The 19,956-nt window shown below is 40.1% G+C and overlaps 1 long non-coding RNA gene across 5 annotated transcripts; it reads right to left on the bottom strand.

Moving 5' to 3' along the window:
- Positions 1-780: 780 nt before the first annotated feature.
- On the bottom strand, positions 781-19,655 carry LOC120729209. Of its 5 annotated transcripts, XR_005694865.1 has the most exons (6): positions 19,224-19,653; positions 18,915-18,937; positions 18,730-18,829; positions 13,224-13,314; positions 7,888-7,938; positions 781-6,067 (listed from the first exon to the last, which is right to left on the bottom strand). It is a non-coding gene; the product is annotated as an uncharacterized LOC120729209 (long non-coding RNA). The 5 variants fall into 5 exon arrangements; XR_005694864.1 differs by having other exon boundaries at positions 18,730-18,937; positions 19,224-19,655; XR_005694866.1 differs by lacking the exon at positions 18,915-18,937.
- Between the last annotated feature and the right edge of the window lie 301 nt (positions 19,656-19,956).

The raw sequence follows: 19,956 nt of genomic DNA, 5'->3' as shown, positions 1-19,956 counted from the left end.
AAGTAGAACTTTTTGGTATAAACTCAACTCATCGTGTTTGGAGGAAGAAGAATACTGAGTTGCATCCCAAGAACACCATACCTACTGTGAAGCATGGGGGTGGAAACATCATGCTATGGGGCTGTTTTTCTGCCAAGGGGACAGGACGACTGATCCGTGTTAAGGACAGAATGAATGGGGCCATGTATCGTGAGATTTTGAGCCAAAACCTCCTTCCATCAGTGAGAACTTTGAAGATGAAACGAGGCTGGGTCTTCCAACATGACAATGATCCAAAACACACCGCCCGGGCAACAAAGGAGTGGCTCCGTAAGAAGCATTTGAAAGTCCTGGAGTGGCCTAGCCAGTCTCCAGACCTCAACCCCATAGAAAATCTGTGGCGGGAGTTGAAAGTCCGTGTTGCTCGGCGACAGCCCCAAAACATCACTGCTCTCGAGAAGATCTGCATGGAGGAATGGGCCAAAATACCAGCTACTGTGTGTGCAAACCTGGTAAAGACCTATAGTAAACGTTTGACCTCTGTTATTGCCAACAAAGGTTATGTTACAAAGTATTGAGTTGTATTTTTGTTATTGACCAAATACTTATTTTCCATCCTGATTTACGAATAAATTCTTTACAAATCCTACCATGTGGATTCATGGATTTTTTTTTTTTTCACATTCTGTCTCTCACAGTTGAAGTGTACCTCTGGTGCAAATTACTGACCTCTGTCATCATTTTAGGTGGGGGAACTTGCACAATCGGTGGCTGACTAAATACTTTTTTGCCCCACTGTATGTGTTCCCCTGTTTAGTCTGTATGTTACGATACAGTTTTCTAATGTCTCATTAGTTTCACCAGCATTAAATTGTTTCCACCTGTGTCTCATTTCCAATGAACAAGCTATAGACAATGTTCTGTCTTCACTCATCAAGGCCCTGACCTCTGACAGGTTCAACATACCCAAACTTTTTTTTTTATCTGGATTCACTTAACCTATCATCAGTAATCAGGATAACAGTCGCACGGAGCGATATCAGCATATTGTTAAGGTAACCCAGGTATTCACCTGCATGTTTGCATTAAAGGGGCAACATTAGCAGTATCTGCCCAATCACAACAATGGATAAATAAACTGGTAGAAGAGTGACGAATGCTACAGAGGAAGAAAAATATTTGATACAAGAAAAATTCTTCCTACTTCTTTTTCTCTCTCTCGTGGATCCAGTTTTGTCTTCTTTGCCCTTTTGTGGGTTTAGAGTGTTTTCTATCACCTGGTAAAGTTTAGCGACTTTAGCTCAGAGGTTCAAAACTGAACTGAAAAAAAAAAAAAAAAGAGAAGGAAAACCTAGGATCATCTGAATAGAAGCATGAACGATGTCCTTGGTCAGCCTGGACAAGAGGACGTGAGGTGAAAACTGCATCTATCCACTGCAGCCACATCCTCGCGGTACTGTCACCTGATACCAGTGCAGATTCACGTTCATTTTGCCTCCTATACCAACCAAACAGTCAATAATAACCACAAAGTTTTTAACCCACTAAAAAAGTAATGTACTGATTCAGTAATCCACCACATGTCAAAGGTTTTTTGCTTTTTCTTACAGTTTGCATTCTTAACTGTTCGAACGTTCGGTGCATACCTCTTTGCATACATTTGCAGTTATTTTGCCAGCCTCACAAGAATAAAGACCGATTAATTCATAGACACCTTACTCTCAGGCTAACTGAAGACCAAAAACTGATGTTGCCATGGTAGCAATATGTGACACCTGCTTCGACTTGTGACACTCGACAACAACAACACAAAAAAGAGGAAATGGTGGCTTGTAATTTGAGGTTTTTTTTATTATTAAGGAAGCAATGAGAGGCAGTTTTTAGAGAACCCATTGAAAATGAAGAGCAGTGAGGTCATCGTCAGCCATGTTTGCCGAAGGTAAGCACCCGCATGAAAAATTAACAAGTCACGTTAAGAAGCCGGAGCATCCAGGCCCTGCTGTGGGTTTGCACAGCTACTGCTTTCTGTCACTGCATTTGTTTCCCAGTAAAACGTCATCATAACCGTTGAATTCTTCCCAAATACAAACATTTTCGACCACGGTAAATAGAGCTGGGTGTTTAGATACTGTCACTCAGCCGTGTTCTTGTTATTTGAAAAAAAATGTCTAAACTTGTCCTGCCTAACATGTCTAAGACTAAACTTCTTTGTGCAGCAGATGAATCGATGTGAAAGTCCATCTCTGTGATGTCTGACCTTGTGGTGAATAGGAGGATGTTTAAGAAACTACTCGATATTATGGACAATGCATCTCAACCGCTGCACTCCACACGTTAGCCATAGACACACTCCCCTTCTCATTTCCACTGCACATCCATGACTCCTCTCCTCACATTGCAGTCCCAGAGCAGAGGAGGTGAGGCAAAGGGGTATTTAACAAAATGATCCTCCTCACCTTGCTTTAAAGTTACAACTGTGGAAAATGTTTCACACTTGCACGTATAACATCTTCCAAAAACTTTTATATTAGATAAGAATAACCATACTAAATGTAAAATGCAGTTTTTAAATGCTGATTTGATTTTTTTTAAGACAAAGTTTATCCTTTGTGGAAAAAGTTAATTAATATTGTAACTGCGATTAACCACATTTCTTTGTGGCTGAGTTCACTTTCACTGGCCATTCCTAGGCCGGATTACTGCCAGGCCTGTTGAATCACAAAATAAAAATCTGTCTGACAAAGTGAAGCAGGCTAAAATATCTCAAAAATGAACAGATCATGTCATGATACACAGAAACATCTATCGTCTATCATTCTGAAAAGGGTTACAAAGACATTTTTAAGGCTTTGGGACTCCAGTGAACCAAAGTGAGAGCCATTATCCACAAATGGAGACAACTTGGAACAGTGGTGAATGTTCACAGGAGATCAACGACTGATCCAGGAGGTCAGAACCCAGAACAACGTCTAAGGAACTCTGTTCCTTGTCTTGGTTAAGGTCAGAGTTCATGAGACTGGGCAAAAACAGCATCCATGGGAGATCCAAGGAGAAAACCACTGCTGACCAAAAAGAACACCAAGACTCGTCTCACATTTGGCAAGAGAGAAAGATAAGAACATCTCGACAATCCTGATGATCCTCAAGACTTTTCAGAAAATATTCAGTGGACTGATGAGACAGAAGGATGAACTTTTTTGGATGTTTTGAGTGTTGTTACACGTGTTATAAATTAACACAGCATTTCATTTAAAAAAAACAAAACAACAAAGACCAACAGTCAAACATGGTGGTGGTAATGTGATGGTCTGGGGTTGCTTTGCTGCTTCAGGACGACTTACTGTAACTGATGGAAACATCAATTCTCTCTACCAGAAAGACCTGAAGGAGGACGTCTCTCCATCAGCTCATGCCCTGAAGTTCAAGCTCAGTCAGGTTATGTGCCAGGACAATTATCCGAAACACACCATTAAGTCAACCCTTTAATGTCTTTTTTATATTTATGGACAATTTTAATTAAATTAAAAATACATAGAAACAGTAATCGACAGAAAATCCTTCTGTAAAAGGATACACGTGTGTATCCTCCGTTATCGCTCTTCTAGCGAAGCCGCCGCTCCGCTCCGACCTGCAGATGTATTTTTAGGAGCTGAGACACGTCTAACAACATGGTGTACTGAGATTGATTTCCAGGTCACACACAGGAGGAGGCACAAATTAGTGAAACAGGACAACTGACGTGAATACGAAACACAACCATCAGTCTTTATAACCTCTCCGATGTCAGCGTGCTGGGCCGTTGACTCAGCATTTTGAGTGCATTTTGTATTTTTGATCCCTTTTTGCTATTTTGGGGAAATGTTTAACTTCTAGTGTTTACAGTTTGCATAGAGTTTAGACCTGGTTAGGTTGTAAGTTTAATTAGAATTATGATCCATGTTTTCTTGTTGATGTGTATGTATATGTTCGTTATGTCTGTGTCTCCCTCCGTGTCTCCGCTCGCTTTTCTGTTCCCATGTTTCATGCCATGTCTCCCCAGCCCTTCATCTCCCTCTGTTTCCATGTTCTCCTGTTCTTTCCCGGTCCCAGTGTCAAGTCTGTGTGTCTTAGTCTGCGCGGTTCCTGTTTTATTTTGATGGTCTCTTATCTCGTGTTCAGTTTTGCTTTCCTCTTGTGTCATTAGGCCTATTCATCCCAGCTGCGTTCCTCGTGTGTTTCCACTTCCCTCGTCACCCTCATGTGCATTTATTGCGTGAGTTTCCCTGTGTTCATCATCAGGTTGTCTGCGCATCTCTCCTTGTGTGTCCAGGTTTCATGGTTTCTTAGTAGTTTTCCCAGTTTATGTTACAGGTTTGGGTTACATTCTGTTTTTTTCGTTATTTTGTGTCTTTGTGTAAAACCTAAATAAAAGGCTCACAAATTTAAGTTTGTTTCCACACCTCGTTTCGTCTGCGTTTGGGTCCTCACCTCAAACTCCAAGAGTCTGCAGCAGCAGGCTGTAACATCCCATTTCAAAATCAGCTAAAACATTAACACTCAAAACCGTATCAGTGCAGAACGACTCTGAACAGGTCTGATTGTTTAAATGCTCTGTGTCCTTAACATGCACGACTATCATCAGCATCTCTTGATTCCTCTCCTGCTTTTGCAGCAGCATCTGAGTTTGGAGCGCGCAGGAAAAACAGGTTTGAGTCTCCATGTGTACCTTTCTTCCAGCTTCTCTCTCAGGCAATTATGAACCATGGCTCTCTCCCCTTCATTAGATTAACTCCCATGGTCTACCAGAGTGTTCAGGAAGACCGTAGTCATTACCCAAGCTACTCCACGTTACCGGCAGCACAAAAACCCCGCTTTCACCTAGTAATTTGAGTCAGACAGACCCATCAGGGCAGGAGACAACAGTGAGATATGGAAGTACTACTGCCACTATCTGCAGATATCCATGTCCTGCACCGCCTTGATTACACAGGAGGATTTAGAGTGCACACTTGGCAGAGGCGACGTTCCTGGGGACATATTAGGCTCATTAGTTCCCCGGGCTTCTGCCAGTGGAGTACTTCAGCCGGAGGGATTTGTTGTACACAGTTGTCAGAGTGACAAACAGGGATATTCACAATAATGGAGTTCTTAATAGAGTAGATGCATAACAGTCGGCCATATTCCCGCCACAGAGGCGGTTTTGGTCCCTTTTCGAAAATAACTTAGCGGTCTGTCGCTCCCACTGGAACGTATCATTAAACGCACACTGGTATCTCTGGGGCAGCGCACAACCTTAATATCAATAAGGATCCAATCACTTATGTAATCAGGCAGGAAATAAGATCTCATTTGTCGGCAAGGGAAATGATGCAGCCCATAAAAAGATGAAAAACAGTATTAATTGCCAAGAGCCTGTGCATAGGGGGCCCATTGTCACGCTATATGATTTAGTCGTAATTCGACATGCTTGTGAATCCATGTGCAGAGCAAAAGGCTCAATTATAGAAACGAATAAGCCAGGGAGCTTTAATTTTTTTGTGCTGCTGGGGGTGTGGGTGTGGATTTCCCTTCAAATAAAGATGCAGCAGGCTGTGCGTGTACATCACAGAAAACACTTGTTTATTTCTGGTCTGGCAGCTCGGTAATGACAGAAATTTTTTCAGTCATTCCAGAGACCGTCAGGTTTTCATCGCTTATGGAACAGTTGAAATTGCTTTCCTCCCTGTAATGTCAAACAACTACTTAAGAGGTGAGATTATTGCACAGGGATTTTAGCAAGCCAAAAAAAAAAAAAAACAAACCCTCCAACAAAGCTGCCAATCACAGCAGGTTTGGTGCTCGTGGCACAGAGCGTACACTTCTGTGGGCTCTTTGTCGCTGGAATAAAGGAAAACCGGCAACAAGAAGTGCTCAAAGTCTGTCTACTCCAAGTGACTGTTTGGGGCAAAAATATGGGATTTGTTTTGCTCAGAAAGTTGAAAAGCATCTAAAGTTGACTTTACGGATCAGCTTGTTGACTGGAGCGAGACCTGCTGTGGCTTAAAGCAGATGGAGGACCCACTGGGCTGTTTCCACATTTCGACTGAGGACATTTCTCCAGAAGAGAATTCTGAGGAAAAAAAAGAAGAAACTTTAGTTTGATGCTTCACTGCCAACATTAGGGTATACATTTGAAAAAAACATTTAAACACAACTGAAAATACACAGTCGTTACTTCTGCTGAGGAGACTGTATGACTGGTTCAGTTTGTTAGCAGGTTACTCAAAGTTTTGGAAAATTTACCAGAGCTGAAGGTTTGCCCAACTTCAAAGTGATAAAGTCAACCGGAATCTGAACGATGTCCTTGACCTGCTCTACCTCCTGGCTGTGATTCAGGAGGTAGAGCAGGTCATCTTGGTGATTTAATCCATGAGTCTACATGCCAAAGTACCCTTGGGCAAGAACCCTGAGTTTCTCGTCATTTATTGGAGTGTAAATGTTAAACATACCCCACATCCAGTAAGGTAGAACAGCGCTACATAAGAGCAAGTTCTATTATCACTGATCCATCCTTTTTCTCACAAGATATATGGTAATATTAGGGGTTTGGGATACATTCAGCAGCTCAACAGCTGCTAACATCCATACCTAAGGCCAACTTGGAATAAAGTAGCTAACCTAAGAAACACGTCCTTGGACATGTATTTGGAGTCTCCATCTATCTGACCAGGAGGTTCAAAACAAGTAGTGATGGGATTTCCGGCTCTTTTTTAGAGAACCGGCTCTTTTGGCTCGACTCACTAAAAAGAGCCGGCTCTTTTCAGCTCCGAACTGGCTCTTCAGGTTGTTTTGTTGCTTTTTTTGGGGAAAAAAACAAACAAACCCACGGCTCGCGATAAGGAGCCGGCTCGCGTCGTTCACGTCAAAGATCCAACTCTAAGAGCCATTTCGTTCGCGACCGACACATCACTAAAAGCAAGAACCATCTTGCTGCAGAGTGACAGCACTAACAGCTGTGACATTCTGCCCCCTTTCACAAAGACATGTTAAACTGAATTTGTAATGTTGGGAGATGTTGTCTTGAAGTTTTCAAGAAAATATCACAAATAAATCCAGATCTAAATATCCAATTCGATTCACAGATTCAGTCCATTTACGGTGTAATGCAGCGGTCTCCAACCTTTTTTGTGCCACGGACCAGTTTATGCCCGACAATATTTTCACGGACCGGCCTTTAATGTGTCGCGGATAAATACAACAAAATAAAACTAGTACCGGTACCGAAAAAAGGAAGATTTATTCATAACACACGTGAAAAGACCCAGGAAAACAGAGTTAACGATAACAAAATAACGCTACAACTCTCGCGGCCCGGTACCGTTCCGAGGCCCGGGGGTTGGGGACCGCTGGTGTACTAAAGGACATTTTCAGGCTTGGTTTCACTCAGACTGCTTCTCTTATGCATCCGTGACCGCGACCGGCACTGCAGCCTCGATGGATGTGCTGTGGGAATACAAATAGGCTCTGCAGTTGGAATAGATTGGTCATTAAACGGCCTCTAACCTGCGTGATGCCTGAATGCACACTCGATGCAAATAATCCACACACTGTAGTGAGAGGCAGTAATCAGAATATAACTGATGTAAAATGCCTCCTGCTGCAGGGCAGTTTCTCCTGACCCAATTCCACCTACATTTTCTGGAGTTTATTACCATCCATTCACAATTATATCCACACCTACCAACAGTTTAGAAACACCAGTTTAGCTAACAAACAAACACAAAACTTCACACGGAGAGGTTTGAACCAAAAGTGAGAGAAGCGTGCAAGAAAGAAAAACTTCAGACGATGCCCTAAATTAAAAATTTTTAGGAGTTTACCATTTTGATTTAGATTTATTATATAATAATATCTATTAACCTTTATTAAAACAGACTTGGATCAACTTACCAGCTGTCTTTCCATGGACCTGAGCACAGCTTCCACATCTAAAACCCAGCTCTGTGTGGAGCAGGAGGTGGGTGCGGGTTGTCAAAGGGGACACAGGGAAAGCAACAAAATGAAGTATTTCATCATTTAAAGAAAGATGTTGCAAACGAAATTGGCTCATGCGCCTTTTGATCACAGCAGACACAGATCTGAGCATACAGAGAGCTTTCACATTTTGGTTGATAAAATATTAAAGAGGCTCCGGGAGGCAGCAACCTTACTGCACCTCTAATGCACACAGGTGGTCTGCTTCAGTTTAGATGGAAAGGGCAGCCTTCAGTGTAACCAATTTAAACAACATACCTCACTTTACAGGACACGTTTTCTGTTTGAAGATGCTCTACATTTGTCTCAAGGTCATGTTAAGTGTGTAAGGAGGTCCAGCATAAGCACAGTTTTTCAGCAATTACAAATGTTTTCTGGTTTTTGTCTCTTGTCTCATTGATTTGGAGTAAACCTTTACAACAAGGGACACAAAGTTACTCATTAGTTATTTTTTTAAGTAATTGTTGTTTTAGTTGGTCATCAGGAAGAAAGTGATTTATACATCATTACTATTCTTTTATACAGTATATATAACACCAGACTGGACCCCGTTTTGTTTCCTTCAGAGGGGAGTTAATTCTTTGTAACACAGACTCAAAAAGATGCTGGAAATATTCAGAGTTTTTGGTCCATGTTGACGTGACAACATCACACAATCATTGCAGATTTGTTGGCTGCACATCCATGATGTGAAACTCCTGTTTCACCACATCCCAAAGGTGCTGTGCTGAACTCAGATCTGGTGGCTGTGGAGGCCATTTGAGTGCAGTAAGCTCATTGTGATGTTCAAGAAACCAGTTTGAGAGGATTTGAGCTTCGTGATTTGATACGTTGTCCTGCTGGAAGCAGCCATGAGTAGATGGGTACACTGTTGTCATAAAGTGATGGACCTGGTCTTCAACAACACTCAGATAGGCATAACTTATGTCCAGTTGGTGCAAAGAGGCCCAAAGTGTGCCACAAAACATTACACCACCAGCCTAAACTTTTGACACAGGGCAGGATGGATCCCTGCTTTCATGTTGTTGAAGGCAAATTCCGACCCTACGATTTGAGTGTTGCAGCAGAAATTGAGTCTCATTAGACCAGCCAACATTTTAACAGTGTTCCAGTTTTAGTGAGGCTGTGCAAGTTCAGAGATGCTCTTCTGCAAACTGTGATTCTAATGAGTTACTGTTGTCTTTAGCTTGAAGTAGTCTGGTTACTCCTTTGACTTCTTGCATCAAAGTATTCTCACCCTGAGAACTGAAAAGTTTCTCATTTCAGATCATTCTCTGCAAACCCCAGACAAGGATATGTGCAAAAAACTCAGCAGAAATACTCAGACCGGCCATGACCAGTGACTTTTATAAATAAAAAGGATAAATTAGAGTCTGTAATACCAATGTGTCAGCACTGCAGCTGTACTCAATTCGTTGAAGCAGAATCTTTGTCATAGGTAGTAGTTTAGTGAATGAGTCGCCCATGGCAACTTGGGAAAAATGGTGCTTTTATAATTGACACAGCCTCCTGGGTGGAAGGGGTTAAGGTATTTAATTTCCACTTAAATTAAAAGTTCACACACAGCTGGAGACAGATCTGTGCCGATGGGCTGATTCGTCCTCGTCTCTCTTAATATTTGCTGTGAGCACAGCATGGTGCAGTTCTGCTTCATGGTCACTCTGAGGTAATTTACTTGTGTTCACAGCTTCATTAACCAAACTAATTAATACTTTAATTGGTACATTTTTTAATATCAGCTCAGTCAAAAAACAAAAAATGTAGGTGGGCTTTAAGAACTTGCCTGATTGTAAGGCAGCGTTTTACCTGTATTGGTAAACATATATACAAGCATGTATAGACAAGACATCATTTAAAGGACGATCTTGAGCACTTGACTCCTGCTGTCAGGTGATCTGGTGGCTCTTTTTAGGGTATTTGCTGGACATGTTTTGTGTCCATTTTATGCTTTTGGAGGAAAGGGTCCATGAAAAACAGTACACAGTTATTCTGAGTGTTCACCTATGGTGAAACATTTTTATCCTATTTGAAGTGATGTCTTTAAATCTAACAATGCCAAAAGGGCACATGGGTCAACTGAACGAATAGATGAGTATTATATGCTATGGCCTTAAATGTCACCAGTAAAACGCCTATGGCAGATTTGTACTGATATAATTGACACCATTCTCCATCACCAAGTGAACGAATGTGTGTTGAAAGACTCTTTTCTCCCACATTTTTACTGGTTCTGTAGAAAACAAATATTTCTGAAGTCTGGCTTTTACCCAATGTACATGAAGGGAAGGCTTTAAAAATTTTTTTATAGCAAGTAGGTTGGCCTGTGTAATGCCTTACTCATCAAGGACAGTAACAAGTTACCAAAAAGTCACAAGCTTTGCAGATTTTAAGGAATATAAATGATGGAAACTACCAGGATGAAAATGAGAGAGTCGTTTATTCTGAGAAACAGTTTTTGTTACGAGTTATTTTTCAGATATGGCATAACATTTCGCTAATCTATGGATACATCCAAACTATCCAGCTCTCCTTCACTGGTTCAGGTGGGTTTGCTATCCACAGAACTACAATATTTTGATTTGGAGCATTCAGCCATTTTCTTGTCCGTCAAGCACTCAAACCGAATGTCTGAACCTGCAGTTCCTGTTGTAACTAACCAGAATTACTACTGCAACAAGACCTCATCAGTAAGATCAAATTCTCCTCAATTTTATTCATAAAGTGCTAATTCACAACATCAGTTGAATCAAAGTGCTTTATATTGCAAGATAAAGACCCTTCAATATTAAAAATAAAATGCAACAATCAAACACCCTCCTATGAGCAAGCACTAGCCAACAGTAGGAAGAAAAAACTAACATGGAAGAAACCTTCTGCAGGCTTTAATGAAGTAGAATAGTAAGGTATTATAAGATCTTCAAGTTATGACAGAGCCAGATTTAACAGGTAATAAATGAAGAGAACCCTCTATGGAAGAAATATGCTCTTTTTTTCCAGTCCTTGTCAGTACTCTTGTGGAGGCATTTTGGATCTGCTGAAAGCTTTTTAAGGAACTTAAAGGAACAACATGACAAAAATTAATTACAATAATCCGGGAAGTAATAAATGCATGAACTAGCTTTTTAGCATTAGTCTGAGACAGGATGTTTCCCATTTTAACAGTACAGAGCAGATGAATGAAGGCAGTTCTCCGTATTTGTTTAATGTGCACATTGAGGGACATATCCTGATCACAAATGACTACGAGATTCCTCACCGGTGGCCATGGTAACGTCATATAACAAAAGCATCTGGTTATACACCAGTTTCTACAAACTGCGTACCTAAATTTTAACTAAATTTAGAAATTAGAAGTCATCCAGGCCTTTATTTCTTTAAGACATTCCTCTAGGTTAACTAGTTGATTTTTGTCATTGGGCTTAATAGATAGATAACGCTGGGTAAAATCTGCATAGCAATAAAAATGTATACACAGTGTTTTCTAATAATATTGCCTAAGGGAAGCATGTATAATGTAAAAAAATATTAGTAAAACTAGCCTGTCTCATGATGGTTTTTAATGGTTAGCTTAGTCAGTTCAATCTGACAAACACTAACAAGCTCAATGCATTAGTACTTGTGATGATGAGCCTTAAATTCATTAACTGCTGTATCCTTGAAAGAAGCAGCACGAGAAAAGTCATATGCAAATTATTCATATAATTTGCAGACATAATAAAGGAGCAGTGACACTGACTGATCTTCTGATCGATAATCAGTGTGTTATTGAATTGACCAAAATAGAGAGCATGCCATCTAAATTACTGAGTATTGACTGTGCTGGCAGTAGTCAGCAATGTGCAGATGCTCTCAGTTTGTTCTGTACCTAGAAAACAAGACTAGAACATGCTCAGGACAGCTTGTGGAAAAACAGTCTTACTCTGTGGCTTTGTCTCTTCTCTATGCTCCACTCGCTCAGATCCCTCCAGTGCCCTGGCAACAATGCATCGGCTGCCCTGCTGTCTCCTCTCTTAGCCATGATGTCGCCTCCACGCAGTGTGCTGGGTCACAGCACTGACCGCGACCAGCTCCTCAAAGGGCCAACACAGTTTTCACAAAGTGTAACACGAGTCTGGAAACTGATCTCTGTTAACACAGAGCCAAACTGTCGGTGGTAGTCATTGTTTTTGGACGTTATAAGGTAGCAGTATAGACAGTGCTGCCTTGTTACGTTCCCATTATCAGTCCAACAAAAGCTGAGAGAATGCACATCTTTTAATGATAGATTGCCTTTCAGTGCAGCGTTTCTAAATAATGGAAGATGCTTCAGCTGGCTTTGGGCTGTGATCATTAGATGAGGCTGGGGTGCGGTATGAGGGTTTTGCAGAATAATGCAGGTCTCACCTTTCCAGCATGCTCCTATTGAGTCTGAACATTCAAACTATTCATACTGGAAGCTATGGACAAATAAAACACATTTAAACAAACAGGGCACTGAATATAGGAGCTGGATGTTCCTCAAAATATTTTTGACGGGAATATGAATATGAACTGCTGGCTGAAATAAAGACTTAAAATTTTTAAACCATGTCCGTGTGCAGTATTAAAAACACGACTTCAAATATAGATGAATCTGGGAAGTCAAAGTGAGCGTATCATCTGTTTCAGCTGGATGGCTTTCCCTTCTGAAAAAGATATTTTTCCATGAATTAAAACAAACAGTCTTCCATTTATCCTTATCAGGGTTGCGGTGGGATTGGAACCCATTCCAGCTGCCACAGGTTGAGAGGCTAACACAGAGGGAAAGGCAACCATTCTCAAATATAACCAATTTAGAATCACCATTCAAGCCTTAACTCACTAATTAGATGTCTTTAAATTGTGAGAGGAAGCTGAAGTACCCAGAGAGAAATCATGCAGATATGTGGAGAACATGTAAAGTCCACACAGAAAGGCCCCAGCCAGATAGATGATATGAATCCAGGACCTTCTTGCAATGAGGCAACAGTGTTGACCACTTCATCACCGTGCTGCCCAGGAACAATATCAAAAGTAGTAAAAACTATATGAACAAACTAAGACTACTGGTGCAGGTGAATCGGAGAGAAAAACAAAACAAAACAGGAAAACAGCGCTTTCTGAAAAGAAGTTGTGCTTCTTACATCAAAAAGTTGTTTTACAAAAGGGTTCACCGATAAATGCCACAACAGAAGCTTTTATCTGTGATTATTTAATGGAAATGATCTGTGGCACCAAAATCCATTAATGCTTACCTGAGTTGGATGTCCATTAAGTGAGTGTCACTTGTCAGTGTCTTTGCTCTCCACCGATGGTGACTCCTTCTCCCGCGAGCCTTTTGGAAAGCTGTGAAGGAAGAGGGAGTGGGAGAGTGGGGGACAGGGGGGTCAGAGAGAGGATACGGCAATGAAAAAAGTACTTGTGAAGGTGATAAGTGATGAGATAATGGAGGTATAAGATCAGCATTCTGGGAAGAAGAAAAAAAAAAAAGTTCTGTTTTGCTGGTCAGCTTGCACTTGTTTGTTTTCTTATAATGAGAAGGATCTTTTATGATGCGAACCTAAATGGGAAGTGAAATGTTCCCGCTTTGATGTAATTTTCTCTGCACAATAAGTTTCTGGAACAACAACCATGGTTTTGCTGCAGTTTTTAAAGACGCGTTGTTAACTGAAGGAATTGCTCAGAGACCACGCAGAAAACACGCTCAACACCCTAATGATGACTGTTCAATCCCTTCGAGGACAAAATCAGTGCATTACACTTGGAAAACAGCTATTAGGGTCTACATAGGAAAATTTTCACAACTAACTTTGGATTGTTTTAGAAAACATAGGGGAAAAAAGTCAGATCTTTCTCCCACAGCAGGAAACAGGCTGCTTCAGATGTGCTCGCACCACCAAACATTGTATATGGTTTGGGTGATGATGCTGCTGGATCGAGCGGATAGGGGGCACAGAGAATATATTATGCTGATATAACATAACCCATCATAATATGGCTTATATGCCATACAAAGGATGTTTTACAGGCTAACCAGTATCAAATTCTCACATATCAGGTCTACGGTGCCAAAACCCCCAACCCCGGATGAAAATGGTCCCCAAAAAGCCTAAAATGGTTAAATACAACAATGAATTATACTGCAAAACTATAATTCTTAGGGTTAGGGTAAGATGGCTTTACACTTTGGGCTCATTGTCTTCATTTTCCCTAAGCAGACCTCAAATTCCAACATGAACTTCTATGAGAAACAATCTTAGGCTGAGGCTCACAACCCTTTGATTCAATCTTCTTTGCAGATCATTGGGTAGAAACAAGTGAACATATTATGCTTTTGTTTATTTTCTGTGACATAATAGTAACTATGGCGGATGAAAGTACAAATATTCTCTGAGCTAAAAGCTCTGGCTTCAGATTGCTCTAAATAAAATGTTTTTGACCAACTGAGTATCACAGTAAATGTGTATTAAACATGGCGGTCCACTGTTTCTGTCAGGGCTCGGTGTGCGGGCAGGCGGAGACAAGGATCCAAACGCAGGACTCGGAGACTGAATTGCAACTGAAAAACCTCAGCTTTATTGCTAGCGATGAACAAAACGTGAACTGAACTGAACTATGACACTGAGCACAGAAACACACAGGCAACTCTGAAGGTACGACGCGACACTGACACAAAGAAACACGGGGCTTAAATACACTGAGGAAGTCATCAAGGATGGGAAAATGGAGGGAGACACAGCTGGGAGAGATTAGGGGGAGCAAAGCTAGACACGCTGACATGAGACAAACCGTCACAATAAAACAGGAAACAAGAAACAGAGACGCAGACTTGACACTGAACTAAACCTATACTAAACACGAGACAACCTAAGAACTAATACCTCACCATGAATAACTGAAACATAGATTTATAATAATAATAATAATAATAATAATAATAATAATAATAATAATAATAAACAAAGCATCAGAGAACCAGAAAATAATCCATAATGCAAAAATGACCCAGAACCGTGACAGTTTCCATTTCAAGCTTTGCTTCTCCAAGACATGAAACGGACATGAATGCAGAAGTTGCATTACCAGCAGGGGCAGATAATATATTTAAAGGCACAAAAATGTATGAAGTACATTCCAGGGTCCATAACCTCCGGAAACTATTAAGATAGGTGGCTAAAAACATGTAACTGTATTTGTAAAGTTTTTTTAAACTCTTTCCTGGGATTTTTGCTTGAAATAAAGTATCTCTCTCTCCCTCTGCTGTTACAGCAACTTCTGCATGTGTGTCTATTTCATGTTTTGGAGAGGCGAAGCGTAAAATGCAAACATGCTTTGCCATGATATTGGGTCGTTCTGACAGCAGTTTTCCACTCCTGTGTTTGCATGGTGTCAGCAAGAGTGGAGTATACTTAAGGCTCTGTCACCTGCTGTTAAAACCTTCTGCTTGCATGGTGCAGCCAATCAGAAGAAAGTTGGCTTATGATAAGAGAGCAGGGGGAAAACAGCCTGTTTAAGACACTTGATGAACTAAGGAAAAGTGTACCACCTTGAAACAAGATATAGATAATTTTGAACTGCAACTATTGCAAATGTTTTCTAGTAGAGTGCAAGAACAAAAAATATGCTTTTGTAAATTAGCATAATGGGTTCAATTAAAAGTGTGTGAAAATGTATAAATCAAACAAAGACTCTACAAAAGGGAGTTTGGTTTGGTACTGGCATGATGTGAAATGTGCATAAACTCTGGATATAGGTATGTTTGTGTGAAAATGGATCGATACACGTCTCAGTGGCAGTATGTTTAATATTGTGTCATAGGAATTTTTTAGCTTGTGTGAATTTGTTTCATATAATTATCAATTCATTTAAAAATCAGCTCTCAAAACTTAGAAAACCTTTTCCATTAACCCACATTCAATTTAACCTCACAGGAAATAGATTAAGGTGTAATTGGGGTGTTTGTTCTGCATTTATTTAACGCCAGAACAAAAGGATGCGTATTATTGGATGTGCCGGCATTACTGAGAAAACTGACAGTTTAAATCCAAGGCAATTACTGAGCAAAATAGTGCTCCTCAGAAAAAGGCCGAAATCCATCACAGGATATATTAACAGGCTCATATTAAACTCCTATTCAGATATCATACTTGAGATAATATCTGCGTTATTATGAGACTGTATTTAGAACTCTGACTGGTGTTAATAGTCAGGAGGCCACATTTCAGATCAGTTTTAATATGTAGCACCAGTCCTCAACAAAAGGGAGCTCAAGGTACTTTTAAAAAATATATGTCTTACAGAGAGATACCCAGCAATCCCATATGAGCAAGCACATGACAGCAGTGGGGAGGAAAAACTCATTTCTAACAGGAAGAGATCTTAAGCAGAACCAGGCTCGGGAAGTGCGAAGCAATCTGACGTGACTGAGGGTGATGGGAAGCACAGCAGTAACCCTCTTAAACTAGAACACAGTGATTAAAGCGTGCCTGAACAACCCCAAATGACATTCAGGTACTTCCAGTTAACAGAACTTGAATCTGATTGGCAGGTCAATGCCTGGTAATGTTAAATCAGGTGATTTTTCATGTGCTACAGCCTGGCATTGATTGTAGTGGTGACATGGAGATGCCGTCTCAAGAGAATAATGACATCCCACAGCTTAAAGTCTCAACACGTCCTTCTTCCTTCCTATTACTGTGATGTGTTCATGGTGCAAATGTCAATAAAGTTGTGGTTGGAGCTAGCTAGCCTATGACAGCGGAGTTAGCAGAAACAGATTTTTATTTATTTTCCAATTTTCATTGGCAGTAATTTCAAATGCTTGAACCAACATCTCCAAACACGCAAATTCTGCTCAGTAAAATTAGATAAACCCGAAAAGTCTAGATAAATATAGATACAGACAAATAAATATATGGATCTAGATACATTAATATAGAGTTAAAAAAAAAAAAAAAAAAAAAAAAAACCCAAAAAAAACCCCCACAACAACTATCATGTATAGATCCTGAATCTATACATAATGTGTTACTGAATTATGGATGAGATTATCTTTGCAATTGTAGTCTTTTGGTTAGTAGTCTTTTAGCAGCTCTCACCATAATTTTGGTATTTCCAGTCAGCTTTTACTTCTTTCTAGCTAAAAATAGCATCCAGTTCTCAGAAATTCCCTTCAGTGAAAGAAGTCACTATGAAGCTGACTAAAGGTGAAAGTCAACAACATTTCACAGTAATCATTGCTTGTTTTCCAGCACACAGTCACCTCTGAACAAGTCCTAAACTGAACTGTTGTTCACACTAAATAATTGCTATGTTCATCTGTAAGTGATGAACATCATTATGAGGTGAAGATACAGCGACAGACCAAGCCCAGGGACTGCACATTTGAAGGCAAGAAGAACTCACATTGCTGTCCGTGCTTTCTCATACTCTGGCAGTAGGCATAAATCTTCAACCGAGGTGCCGCACCACATTATACATAACCGTGTGGACAAATCAGTATGTGCCAACCTGAGAATGAGCACATCTGAAGCAATGAATCCTAAAAAAAGACCCCTTCTCATCGAGGGCAAGTGATGAAAGCAAAATATATTCCATTGCTTTTTAAAAAGTTACCTGATTCTCAAAGATTCTGAGACATGGGATCACATAGAAGTCGCATGATGCTTATGATTGTATTGTTGAGCAAGGTCAGAGAGTAAAGACATTTTGTGCTTTTTTTCCCCCATTAGATCACTACTTAGAAGGGATGGTTTCCTAGAGAGTGCTGAAAATAAACCAGAAGTCAGGATTTAAACCAAGAAGCATGTTAGTGACAGCAAATGCGCACTTACAGTCATTAAAACTGCATCACAAATATGTGTGTGTATGCCTTTGTCTCTGTGAGAGGGCAACAAAAAATTGGTGTAAATACCACTAACGACTACAATGAATACATGAACAAAATCTTATATTCTACATTTGCATAAACGATTAATCATTATTTTCTGGAGCATTTCAGAATGAATTTGACTGTTAATGAGCATCACTTTAAAGGCAGTATATTAAGCTGTCGCTCAGCTTTGTGTTTATATTCTTCCATTCTATAAACTACTGAACCTTGGTGAACCTCTTCAGTTCATTCTCCATTTGCTGCTGCTGTGTTAGCTCGTCCCCCCCAAAGGCAACTTACTGATGATTGGCTTCCCCTTGTAAAAAGGTGTGAAGAGCAGGTGGGCAGAGCTGTTGTGTTTGCAGATAAAGCCATGTGCTTGAGATCACCATATTAGGGATATCCACTCACTCTGACATCATATTGAACCAGGAGTAAAAAAAAATATATATATCTGAAATTGAATGTTTGGGGATTGCCTCCAAACATTCAAGCACTTACTTTGACCATGATGAGCATATAATATTATAACACTGCAGATTACAGCAGTGGTATAAACAGGTCCACTTAAATGATATTAAGTGATATTAAGCTCCACAAGTAGAAAAAAAACATTGTTAAATTGAAAAAAAAATAATTAAATGAATCCTAAAATACAGAGTTTGATTGCCAAAATACTTCTTCAGTCACCTGTTGCACCTTCAAGAATTAATTTTTTTCAGTTGTGTTTTCAGTAGTCAAACCAAAGTCAAATCTCCAGTGCAGGTAAACATGAGTTTAAGATGTAGCAGATTTATTATACCAAAATGAAAGTACTTGTACTGCATGACTGCTGCTCCAAACAAAGACAAAAACCATGAACTCAGATGAACAAAAAATTAATAACTTACGTCTTACTTCGGCTGAAGAAATGCTGGCGCAGTACAAAAGCCAGAGTAGAGAGAAACATGATGGTGGTGCACATGGTCCCAAGAGTCCACCACCACCACCCTGCATTCACAGAGAAAGCAGGCTCAAAATATTCCACCCATTCTGTAAACCTTAAGCACAGCTGAGAAAACCATTTCCCAGTTACCAGGTGTTTGTCTCTCCCCTTGCCTGGATCAGGAACACAGGAGGATTAGTCAATCCCAGATTAGAAAAGATGATATGCTGCAGAATTAAAGAACAGCCCTGCACTGCACATATAAGCTACAGTGTGTGTGCGCACTTGTTGTGCATGATTCATGTTTCTGCACTGCTTGATTTTCCATGAAATGCAACTGGATTTTTTTTTTCAGTTATTCTCCAACTTTTTCTGCAGCATGTAATATCAGCTGCTGTAACATCTATTATCCAACAACCCACCCTGCCCGGCCGGCCTGCCTAAGTTTTCCCCAGTCACCTCATCATCAGCTGCTCCACACCTGCCCCTCATTTCCCCAATTATCTCCTGGTTCATCTTCAGGACCGACTGTGCACTTCAGCTTCGTTTGTTATCATTAAAGCCACTTTCAGTTTCTCTGTCTGGATTTCTTCATCCAAACTGTGCAATTAAACCAAGTGGAAACAAACCTCCAGGGCTGAAAGAAATTAAACCAGCAAAGAAGGGCCAAACTGAAGTTCCTTAAATGGCCACTTGAGGCTGACTGAAAACATGAGTCAATCTCCATAAACTCCTATTTTAACCCTTTCACGCATAGCGGTCACTACAGTGGACAGCTATTTAAAGGCTGTTTTCTTGTATTTGTGTCAGTGTTGATGGTATACCTGCATATAAACCACTATATTGGACACTGATTCGTCACTCCATACACAGCAGTTGTCCATCTAAGTGGATATGTTAAAAAAAAAAAACCTCTTTGAAAAGTACATGTTTAAAAATATTTTTTCATGTCTAAAGATGAATAAAAAAAAAAAAAAAAAAAAAACAATTGGTACAAAAAAATAATTTAGATCTATAAAGCCTAATTCCCTTCTCTGAACTTTAACGCATTACTTATTTATCAGGTATTTGGGCATTAATCATCTCTCATTAAATGAGAGATGATTAATGATGATCTCTCATTAATAAGATCATTTGGAAGAAGTGAATGTGATTTATAGAGACAGAGAAATTTTGATATACTTGGATTTTA

The sequence above is a fragment of the Simochromis diagramma genome, unplaced genomic scaffold (genome assembly GCF_900408965.1).
Source record: "Simochromis diagramma unplaced genomic scaffold, fSimDia1.1 OVJJ01000302.1, whole genome shotgun sequence".
Taxonomy (NCBI): domain Eukaryota; kingdom Metazoa; phylum Chordata; class Actinopteri; order Cichliformes; family Cichlidae; genus Simochromis; species Simochromis diagramma.
This window is presented reverse-complemented; position numbering and strand designations above follow the sequence as displayed.